The sequence below is a fragment of the Cebus imitator genome, unplaced genomic scaffold (genome assembly GCF_001604975.1).
Source record: "Cebus imitator isolate Cc_AM_T3 unplaced genomic scaffold, Cebus_imitator-1.0 Scaffold399, whole genome shotgun sequence".
Taxonomy (NCBI): domain Eukaryota; kingdom Metazoa; phylum Chordata; class Mammalia; order Primates; family Cebidae; genus Cebus; species Cebus imitator.
The window spans coordinates 1,841,345-1,852,236 of NW_016107714.1; the positions used below are offsets into that span (position 1 = coordinate 1,841,345).

Genomic DNA, 10,892 nt, shown 5'->3' on the forward strand with positions numbered 1-10,892 from the left:
AGCTACAGAGCAGGGAGTAACGTCCTGAAAGCATTAGGGGAGTGCTGTCAGGTGGTTGGTGATGGCTTCTGATTGTCAGTTGTAGGCTTCTATGCTAATTAGGAATTTTGTGACTTAAACTTTAAAAAAATGACTTTTTTAATTAAAGAAACATTTTTAGAGGCAGGTTCTTGCTATTTTGCCCAGGCTGGCCTCAAACACCTGGCCTCAAGCAATCTTCCCATCTCGGTCTTCCAAAGTGCTGGGATTGCAGGTGTGAGCCACCATGCCCAGCCAAGAAATAATACTTAAAAGCCCAAGGTATTTGTTAAATTTGTGAAATGTAATTATATATATGTATGTACATGTAATATGTTTATAAAATATGTTATACATACATATATAATATATAATTACATTTAAAATATGTATATATGTAATTATATATTATATATGTATATATGAATGTAATGTAGATATATAATGTATATATGTATATAACATAATACTGTATATATAATATATACACATATACGTGTGTGTATATATGTATATGCATATATGTATAAACATATATAATATATGTAATTATATATACATAATGTATTATATTTATTATATATGTAATTCTATATATATTTATATATATAGAATGATTGTAGGGATGGAGGTGGGAGAAATGTTTCCATCAACAAAATAGGAATAAAATTCCTAGCGCCAACTAAGGCACAGGACAGACCTTTATACTTTCAGGGATCACTTCTGTAGTAGGTTACTAGAGAATTATTTTTGAACAGAATAGGGAGAAAACTCAATGATAGCGGCAGTAGCTCTCCTGAGCATGAAGCTGGCAGGTGCTGCCACCTGCTGGTAGCCACTGCTTGCTGTAGATGAGTGTTCCGCTCCTTGGGCAAAGAGAACACAAGTTTCGAGGTTCCTTTCTGATGTGATTCATTGTATTTTGTTTTTCACTCTCAGGGATTGTTCCTTTCCCTTTTCCATAAAGAAAAGGGGTAACATCTAGTACCTTCCTTTACTTCAGTTATCTAAAGGCGTATCCTTCTTGACTTGCTCATCCTTTAACGAAAACTTCCTTTTTCAAGTAAAGCAGTTAGTTCTTTGCTTATTTTTATGCAACAATATATGAAATATGAAATATTTTAAAATTTTAATTTTACATGTCTTCTCACTAAACATTCAAATCAGTATATATGTATCTAATTAGTTTTTATCTACTGTATAGTATCTTAAGATATGAATAAACTGTGGCATATTTATTTAGCCAGTGATGTGCCACAGTATATGTAACCATTGGTTTTCTCTCAGTTCTTTCAATTCTTTGCTATAACAAGCAGTGCTTGCAATGAACATCGTTGTGTGTTTTCTGCACATGCATGAGTTTTCCTTGGAAGTAAATAAGATGTGAAATTACTGGGTCAAAGAGTATACTTTAAGTTCTAAGCCACTACCAAATTTTCTTTCAATTCAGCACTGAGATTTTACACCCCCTGTCAACAGTGTGTGGAGTAAATATCTAGTCTCCTCTTTCTTCTTTCTCTCTGCCTCTTTCTCTCAATCTCACTCTTTCTCTCTTTCAATCTAGACAGAGGAATTAATATCTAATTACTGCTATAATTTAATTCCCCTTATTACTAACTAGATTAAAATTATTATATTTCATGGTCATTCACATTATTTTCTATTGCAAATGCCTATTAATATATGTATACAGTTCAGTATTGAATTGTACGTGTTTTTCTTTTTTGCATGCATGTCTTTGTATATTCTGGATATTAATTCTGGGTTGGACCAGTCTAGCCATTAATTTTGCTTATGATATGATATTCAGAAGTTATAAATGTTGATATCAGATTTATCAACCTCTTCTTTCATCTTTTTTTTAAATTTATGTTTTAAGAAGACTTTACATACCTTTTATATTTTTATATGACTTTATGTTTACATTAATTTTATTTAACGATCAGGTATATGTTTCTATAAATGGTTCAAAGATCTATCTTAGCCTTTTCCTGAGTGCATAAACACTATTTATTGAATAGTTTACCTTTCTGAACTGATTTGAATAGGAAATTTTTTTCACATACTAAATTTCAATATACACAAGGGTCTTGAGATGAGAAGAAATGTCTCATTTTTCTTTAAAATTTATTATTATTTTTTTTAGTTTTATTTAAAAAAAAAATTCTTTTTGAGACAGAGCCTCACTCCATCACCCAGGCTGGAGTACAGTGGTGTGATCTTGGCTCACTGCAACCTCCACCCCCCGGGTTCAAGCAATTCTCATGTCTCAGCCTCCCGAGTAGCTGGGATTACAGGCCTGTACCACCACACCTGGCTAATTTTTGTATTCTTAGTAGTGACAGGGTTTCATCATGTTGGCCAGGCTGGTCTTGAACTCCTGACCTCAAGTGATCCACCTGTCTCAGCCTCCCAAAATGCTGGGATTATAGGCATGAGCCACCATGCCCAGCTCAAATTTTCATATTTTTAGAGACATGTTCTCACCCTGTTACTCAGGCTGAAGTGCAGTGGTGCAATCATAGCTCACTGCAGCCTCAAACTCTTAAGCTCAAGTGATTCTCCCACCTCAGGCTCCTGATAAGCAAGGACTAAAGGCATGCACCACTACAACTACTTTTTTCTCTCTTACTTTTGTAGAGGCAGGATCTCACTGTATTTTCCAGGCTGGTCTCAAACTCCTGGCCTCAAATGATCCTCCTGCCTTGGCCTCCCAAAGTGCTGGAATTACAGGCATGAGCCACTGTGCCTCATCCTGAGAAATCTTGAAGTAGAGATGCAAGTTTGGGAGAAATTGGCATTTACATGATATTTGGAGGATATAACAAGTGAAATCAGTTTCCTGGTAGTGCATAGAATTAGAAGAAAATAAAAGTGACAGAAGATACAACTGAAGGATGACAGGGTATGGGGTAAAGATACAATGTGTGCTGCATCAAAGCTCCCTGTGGGAGCTGCATTCCTGCACTAGGAGGGTATAGAAGCCCCACCTAAAGCACATGCTTCTGCCTTCAGATGCTCAGATCATCCAATGGCTCCTGTGACTCTAATTTGTTCCTTCACATCCCTGAGGGGAGCTTAATTCAGAGCACCACTCCTTCCACAAGTGGTGCTAGAAAGGAGTTAAGTTCCAGCACTATGGTGGCACTACCAACATTTTCAACATTCAGGCCACAAATGCAAAAAATCATACAAGGCCAGGGCTCAGTGGCTCATGTCTGTAACCCCAGTACTTTCGGAGGCCGAGTCCACTTTTGCTGGACTGCTTGAGGTCAGGAGTTCAAAACCAGCCTGACCAACCTGGTGAAACCCTGTCACTACTAAAAATACAAAAATTAGCTTGGCGTAATGGCATGCGCCTGTAGTCCCAGCTATATGCGAGGCTAGGGCACGAGAATTGCTTGCACCTAGGGAGGCAGAGGTTGCAGTGAGCTAAGATCATGCCACTGCACTCCAGGCTGGGTGACAGATCGTGCTACTGCACATTGCACTCCAGCCTTCACAGAGGGAGACTCTGTCTAAAAGAAAAAAATGCAATGTTAGAAACATTTTGCACAAATGCACAATTGTCCTTCTGAAAATGCCAAGAACACGTTCTTTGGGAGTGGCAAAGGCTCCAGGGGAGAGAATGGGTATTAGGATTATTTATGGGGTAGACTCCACAGGACTTGGTCTCAGCTGGATGATCAGGGTAAACAAGAGGGAGGAGTCAATGAGGATTCGCAAGGATGTGGTATGCACAGCTGAGTGGCTGTCTCATCCAAGATAGAAAGAAAGAAGCAAAGAAAAACAGCCTCAAAAAAAAAAAAAAAAAAAAAAAAAAAAAGAAAGACAGAAGCAGGTCTGCAGAGGTAAGAAATGTTAATTTAGTTTAGAACATTGTGAATTTGAGGTCACTGTGGGGAGATCGTGTGGGGATGCCCAGCAAACCAAGAGCCTCTGGACGTGTAAGGAACGGGTATGGAAAAAACTCATACACAAGAGACAGGGAACAGGCAGGCTTAGATGTTCATGTTCACGGCCTACCTGTTCACATGGATTTGTAGCATCTGAGGGAAATGCTCCAGCAACATACACAGACCCCTGGTTCCTGAACCAGCCATGGTTCTCCAGTGCAGTTTGCCTGGGACCTTGAGGATCCAGCATGCAGACAGTCCAGGCTGACCTTGACTCTCCATGTGCGCCCTCCCTGATGTGGAGCTGAACCAAACCTTGGCAAGCTGAGTACAAATTCAGTAATGCTGGAGCCTTCATAACCCATGTCTCTCCTAGGGAAAACAGCAGGGAGTAGAAAAGACAGTGAAACCAACTAATCATCCAGTTCTATCACACGTGCATGGATGGCCACAACTACCAGATCTCATTTGTGTCATCAAATATATGAGCTTGATATGGACTATGATGTGTTCAGTGTTATATGAAATCCTCAGCAAATTTATCTTCACCCTCCCTCTTCCTACAGGCTACTGCATCTAGCTGCTTCTGCGACAAAAATCTGGGCTGCCACCAACCTCATCTCTGATGCTTCCAGGAGCTCATATTCTTGTTGTGAAGCCTTGCCGGGGTCGTGATGTTGAGTACAAGCAGGAACTGTTCTCCGAACACTTCTCTCTGCTGAAAGGGACTGGCCTGTTACTGGCTGTCAGGCCACGATTTACAGGGTAGCAACGTGCCCCTGCCTCTGAGTTCCTAAGAAATTCTACCCACTATTGTTCAGGGAGGAAAATTTCTCTGTTCGTTTCTTTTGTTTCTGCTCATGTGTTCTTCTGCTGGCTTCAGATCACGTTGGAGCTTTTCCCTCTTTTCCCCTCTTCAGTGGCCTCCCTTACAAGTGAAGGATGGCATCCTAAAACTCACTTTCTCCTTTCCATGATGATAACTACTCTCTATTGTCAAACCAGGAAAGAGACCCACAATTTAAGACAGGCCTTGCTGAGTCATTCACAGAAGGCTTTCAAAAGGGAGTAGCACATATGCCAAATGGGTGAGCACTTCTGGAGCTCACTCTCATTTTTTTTTTTTTCCAAAACATCTTTGTTCAGTTTTTCAAAATGAGGTTCTCTCACCACCTGCATCCAATTCTCCTGGGACACCTGTTAAAATTGCAAATTCCTGTGCTTCGCCCCAGACCAGATCTATTCAATCCAATCACTAAGGGTGGAGCCTAAGACTCTCCAGGTTAAACAAGCACTCAAGCGAATTCTTAAGTACACAGGATTTGAGAACCAGTGTTATAGGCTGAGAATTTTGATAATAAATTAACATCTCGTTTTATTTAATTCAGCCTCAAAATATCTCAGAGTAGTGCAAGGCTAGAATTTTTCCTTTCTTTTCTTTCCTTTTTTTTTCCCTTCTTTTCTTTTTTTTCTTTTCTTCTTAACAGCAAAAGGATTTCTTCAAATGTGATCTCAGTCGGAGCTGCACTAGCTGGGCAGGGAAGGGGTAAGGATTGGTGTTCCACCCTCTGATTTCTACCTTAGCAAACTTTCTCTCTTCCCGGCCCTGAAAAGCACAGGTTTAGAGATTTGATAGGCCTGGTTTGAATCAAACTCTCATCACTCATTTGGCTGAGCAAAGTGACCTTGAACAGTTATTAAATTAGTGTTATTTTTATAAATTGGGAACTATTAATAATAGGTAACAGAGTTCTCTGGAGCATGGCCTTGACTCGAACACACTCCCTTGGTTGGTTGGGTGCCAAGGCCCATCAGACTAGGGCCCTCAGGTTTGTCTCCCCAGTAGATGAAAGGGTAGGTCATAGCCTTAATCAAATACTATTTAGATTTCTGCCACGTCAAAGGTTTATTCACTACAAAATTCTGTCCCTACAATTGCAGCATTTCACATCTTTTCTGATAAGCTGGCCTAAGGAATGTTAATACTATTGGCTAAAATCTAGTGGCTTCTAATAGGCATTTTTTATTTTTTTTGAGACACAATCTTTCTCTGTTACCCAGGCTTGAGTGCAGTGGCACAATCATGGCTCACTGCAGCCTCAAACTCCCAGGCTCAAGCAATGCTCCTGCCTCAGCCTCCTGAGTAGTTGAGACCACAGGCACATGCCACCATACACAGCTAATGTTTAAAAAATGATTTGTAGAGATGGGGGTTTTTCAATGTTTCCCAGGCTGGTCTCGAATTCTGGGGCTCAGGCAATCCTCCTGCCTTGACCTCCCAAACTGCTGGGATTATAGGTAGGAGCCACCGTGCCCATAAAACTTTCTTAAATAAATACTAATCAATGGTGTCCAAAACACTTTTCTTTAAAAATTAAAAAACTTGTTTCAAAGCATTTGTTAAGACAGTATGTTGCTGCAGTTTTTCCAAAAACGTCAATGAAGTAATCATTTTATCACCAGCAAAAAGTGAGTGGTGTGTTTTACAACTAACACAAGTGACATGACTACCCTGTGGGGGATTATTTCTAAAGTGTATTTCTAGAGAGGTATTTCTGGACCTGCAGCTCACTTGTACCAAAGTCATGAGCTTTAATGCTGAGAGCACACACATGGCTAGCCTGGGCTGTCACCTAAGTGACTGTTCTTTCTCCTTTGGGCAAGGGAAAGGCAGAGAATACAAGCTAAGTCATTAGCTTCTAAGAGCTAAGTTTTAGTTAGTTATTCAATCTGGACCTTTTCATTGTTTTTAAAAAGACTATCAAGAGATCTGTTGATGTTTTCTCATACAATTTCATTCTTTTTTTGTTACATTTTTAAAATCACAAGTGCATCTTTGCTAATAATTTCAAGGCATATAAACATGTTCAAGCATCCTACATAATAAAGCAATTATTTTTCCTGCAAATTTAATTTTGAATGGTAATATTGGGTTTTATTTGGCTATTTTTTTAAAAAAAAAACACACACAAATTACATACCATAGTTGACTAACAGCATAGCAAACACTTGGTTTGTTTCCATTCCACATTCCAGAGTTCATCCAAAAAAAACTTGCATGAGATTTCCTTAGCTTTGGTGTCCTGAGGGCAGGCAGCAAGTACCCTCATGTATAGCAGAACTCCCAGCCTAGTAGTAACTCCAACTATATTTACTAAACAGAATGAAGGAAGGATTAATAATGAACACATGATAAAGCAAAGTGAATAGGCCTCAAAGCTTGAGGAACAGGGAGTTTTCTGGGCTCAGAATTGAAGGTAGAGGCCAGGCACAGTGGCTCACTCTCGTAATCCCAACACATTGGGACGCCAAGGCAGACAGATCACTTGAGAGCAGGAGTTTGAGACCAGCCTTGCCAAATGGCAAAATCCCATTTCTACTAAAAATACAAAAATTAGCTGGGCGTGGTGGCAGGTGCCTGTACTCTCAGCTACTCGGGAAGCTGAGGTGGGAGAATCGCTTGAGTCCAGGAGGCAGAGATTGTAGTGAACCGAGATTGCTCTACGGTACTCCAGTCTGGGGGACAGAGCATGATGCCATCCAAAAAAAAAAAAAAAAAAAAAAAGGTGGATAGATAGCCTGCTGTGGCGATAAAGCCTTATTCTAACCTGTTTTGTTGTGACCGGCTCAGATTTGACTACATGCTTGGGAAGAGGCAAAGGCTTAGAAGCAGACAATCTTAGACCAGCTATGCAAGGAAGCCCTCACTATATTCACAGACAATGCTATCTCTGACACATCTGAAGGACAGTCCTTGAAATTTAGGGAAAAGGACAATGGGTTCTTTAGTGACTTCAACCTGAAAGACTAATCTCAACCCCAAGTAGTGAGCTCAAAGGTATGTGAGGAACTTCAGCTGTCCTAACAGGAACATTTTCTTCAGAAATATCACCCAAATCCTTTTACGATTCATAAGCATGATGATTGGGTTTTCACACTCCCGTGTAAGGTGTTCCTCCCTCTAACCTTATTACTACATTGGCGCCTTACTCAGTTGACATGAAAAAATAATATTATCACCTGAACTTCAGATGTGACTACAGCAGCTGCCCATAAGCTCCTCTCAACTCTGGATCTAGTTTGTAGGACTAAATCAACTACTTGTAGTTTCTGGGTAATGCAATTAGAAAGTGGATTTTGTATTGTTACTATAATTATGCACACTTCCTATAGCAAATATTAGAGGAGACATCCTCCATGGTTGTTTGTTTTTTGAGCTCCGACATGTCTTGCTGGGCATACCAAGAATGCAAGGACCTCGGCACTCTTTACCCAGGACATTTCTCAGGTGTGGGTTTGCTGTGGCCAACCATGAAGGATGAGGTTGTGTCACTTGAAACAAAGAATAGGTGTGTTTATTGCTTGCTATAAGAGCAGCATATTCCATAAATCCCAGTGCTCCTTAGCTGTGAAGTAAACCTACTATGTGTGCACCATTCATCTAGGCCTGTGGTGTCACCCATCTGAGACTTGGGAACAAGGAGAACCTTTGCAAACATGCTGATGCTCACACTAGGTCATGAATAATAAAGTGCTTTGTCTCCAACCCAGCAGTCTATGTCTTCTACCAGTGTTCATGAAACAAGATGCTAGCTTATTTACGTTTAAGTATGGTAAAATCAAATCCCAGCTCCTTCAAATGTGTTACTTTTATAATAGCAAACCAGTCGCTATGATGACAAAATTAGAAAAGATTCTTTTTTAACAAATTGCTATTTCCTTCCAAGCTTCTCTTGGTAGCCCTGATTAAAATGTTACAAGGGGCTAGGAAGAGAGGGTAATGGGGAATTATTTAATGACTATAGATTTTTTGATGGGGATGATCAAAAAGTTCTAGAGATGGGTGGTAGTGATGGTTGTACAATTGAATTGTCACTGACATGTGCACTTAAAACTGATTAAAGTGGTATATTTTATACTATGCATATTTTACCACCATATAAAATAATACAAACAGAAATGAAATAAACCGATATGTTATTGGCATAAGAAAAGACAAAGCTAAAATCGCACACATACGCAAAAGTCCAGGCAAGACTCAAATAGTTATGTAAATAAATAAGTGTCCAAGATTGTACTTTACATCAGTAGGAAAAGGATGTTCAGCCCGTATATGAAGATTCACCCCTGTGAACCAAAAAGCCACAACAGTCAAGATAATTACTCATATCTAATTAGATAAATTGACAAAAAGGAGAAAGCTCAAGAAGAGGCAGCTGTCACTACAGAACATCACACTCCAGCCCCACACTTAGGCGGAAGCACAGCAGCCCATCATCATGGTTTCTATCACCCTACATGTCCAGGAACAACTTTTACAGTAGCATATGTCAGAAGCAATCTCTAAGAGTGTAGGCGTAATTGATATGAATCCTCCTAGGTTGGCATTTTTTTAGATACGCATGTCACTAAGGGTTTGCTGGTTGCAACCTTACTATGTTGGAAAAAAAATGTTGTTATAGACCCTTCTAGAAAACTCCTCAAGCAACAGAAATTATATTAGAAAGAATTTATAGACTTTATTAAGTAAAATTTTATAAAGAAATCTTGGGTTTCAGAATTCCAGATTAACACAGTATACCTCAACAGCCAATTGCAAATGAGTATCAAGAAATATTAATATTTCCCCAGATAAGTTGGTAGGAGATGATGTACAAATAAATGTGGCATTGGGAATAGAACTTTGTGATTAATAAATACTTGAAGTCTAAAAACTCCATGTAAGCAACAATGAATTGATGCTATCACTCAGCCCTTTCCTCTGCACAGACAGAAGTTGCAGGACTCTGTTGGGTGGGCCTTGGCAGCACCTCTAAAGGGAATGCCTTTCTACTGTAAAATAACATTCTAAATGCATTTCAATACAAAGATTTGTAGGTTAAGCCCTAGTACATGTCTTGCCTAGGAGCTTAATCATTCCCAGAAATGGACAATTTTGCCCTTGGTTGTTTATATTTATAGGTGTAATTAAAAATATGTTATTTATGATTTTATCATAATTTATATCACCATAATTGTCATAAAAATGATATCTAGATCCAGTTAATTATTAATTCTGTCACAGTTTTATGTATTACTGAATTGCCAGATTCTGGTTAGTCTTTCCCATTATAATGAATATTGTTTTTTCTCCCCAAGATTTCTTTGAACAATTGAATGAACACTTCTGGCAAGACTGTCATCCATTAGAACATTCCAGAGCTCCCAGTGAGTTTATATTTAGTGTGATTAAGATGTAGAGCAGCTGGGTTAAAATGTTATAATTTATGTTTCCTCTACTTGACATCGTCAATCTTTCAATATTTTTTTTGCACTCAATGCTGTAATTTGTGAACATTCATCATTTATCTCTTCTACAATTTGAAATAAAATGTTTCCAAGGTGGTCAGCCGTGTCTTATTTATTTATTTATTTTTATTTTATTTTTTAAGACAGGGTCTCTCTGTGTCGTCCAGGCTGGTGTGCAGTGGTGCGATCTCGGCTCACTGATACCTCCACCTCCCGCGTTCAAGTGATTCTCCTGCCTCAGCCTCCTGAGTAGCTGGGATTACAGGTGTGTGTCACCATGCCTGGCTAATTTCTGTATATTTGGTCCAGATGGGGTTTCATCATTTTGATGAGGCTGGTCTCAAACTCCTGATCACAGATGATCTGCCCACCTTGGCCTCCCAAATTGTTGGGATTACAGGCATGAGCCATCGCGCCCGGCAATCACTAGCATTTTAAATTTGTTTATGATATGTTTTTCATGTAGAAGATTTCAGTGGTAGTAATGTGAAACTTAATCTCTCTTTTTATGGCTTTGGGGTGTTTTCATCCTATTTAAGAAGACATACAATTTATTTTTTATTATAATGTCTTGCATGTTTTTCTTTTATAGTTATTTCTTTATTCCATTCAAAAGTTTTCATTTTTCAAAATTCAATTCCTAGAATAGATAATTATAAGGTTCATAGTCAAACAATACAAAAATGCATA

General features: G+C 39.0%; 1 non-coding gene and 1 pseudogene across 1 annotated transcript; both read left to right on the forward strand.

Moving 5' to 3' along the window:
* The first annotated feature begins 713 nt into the window (after positions 1-713).
* LOC119468242 lies at positions 714-914 on the forward strand (annotated as a pseudogene).
* Positions 915-7,810: 6,896 nt separating this feature from the next.
* Positions 7,811-7,914, forward strand: LOC119468240. The gene has a single exon (XR_005196893.1). It is a non-coding gene; the product is annotated as a small nucleolar RNA U13 (small nucleolar RNA).
* The last annotated feature ends 2,978 nt before the right edge of the window (positions 7,915-10,892 follow it).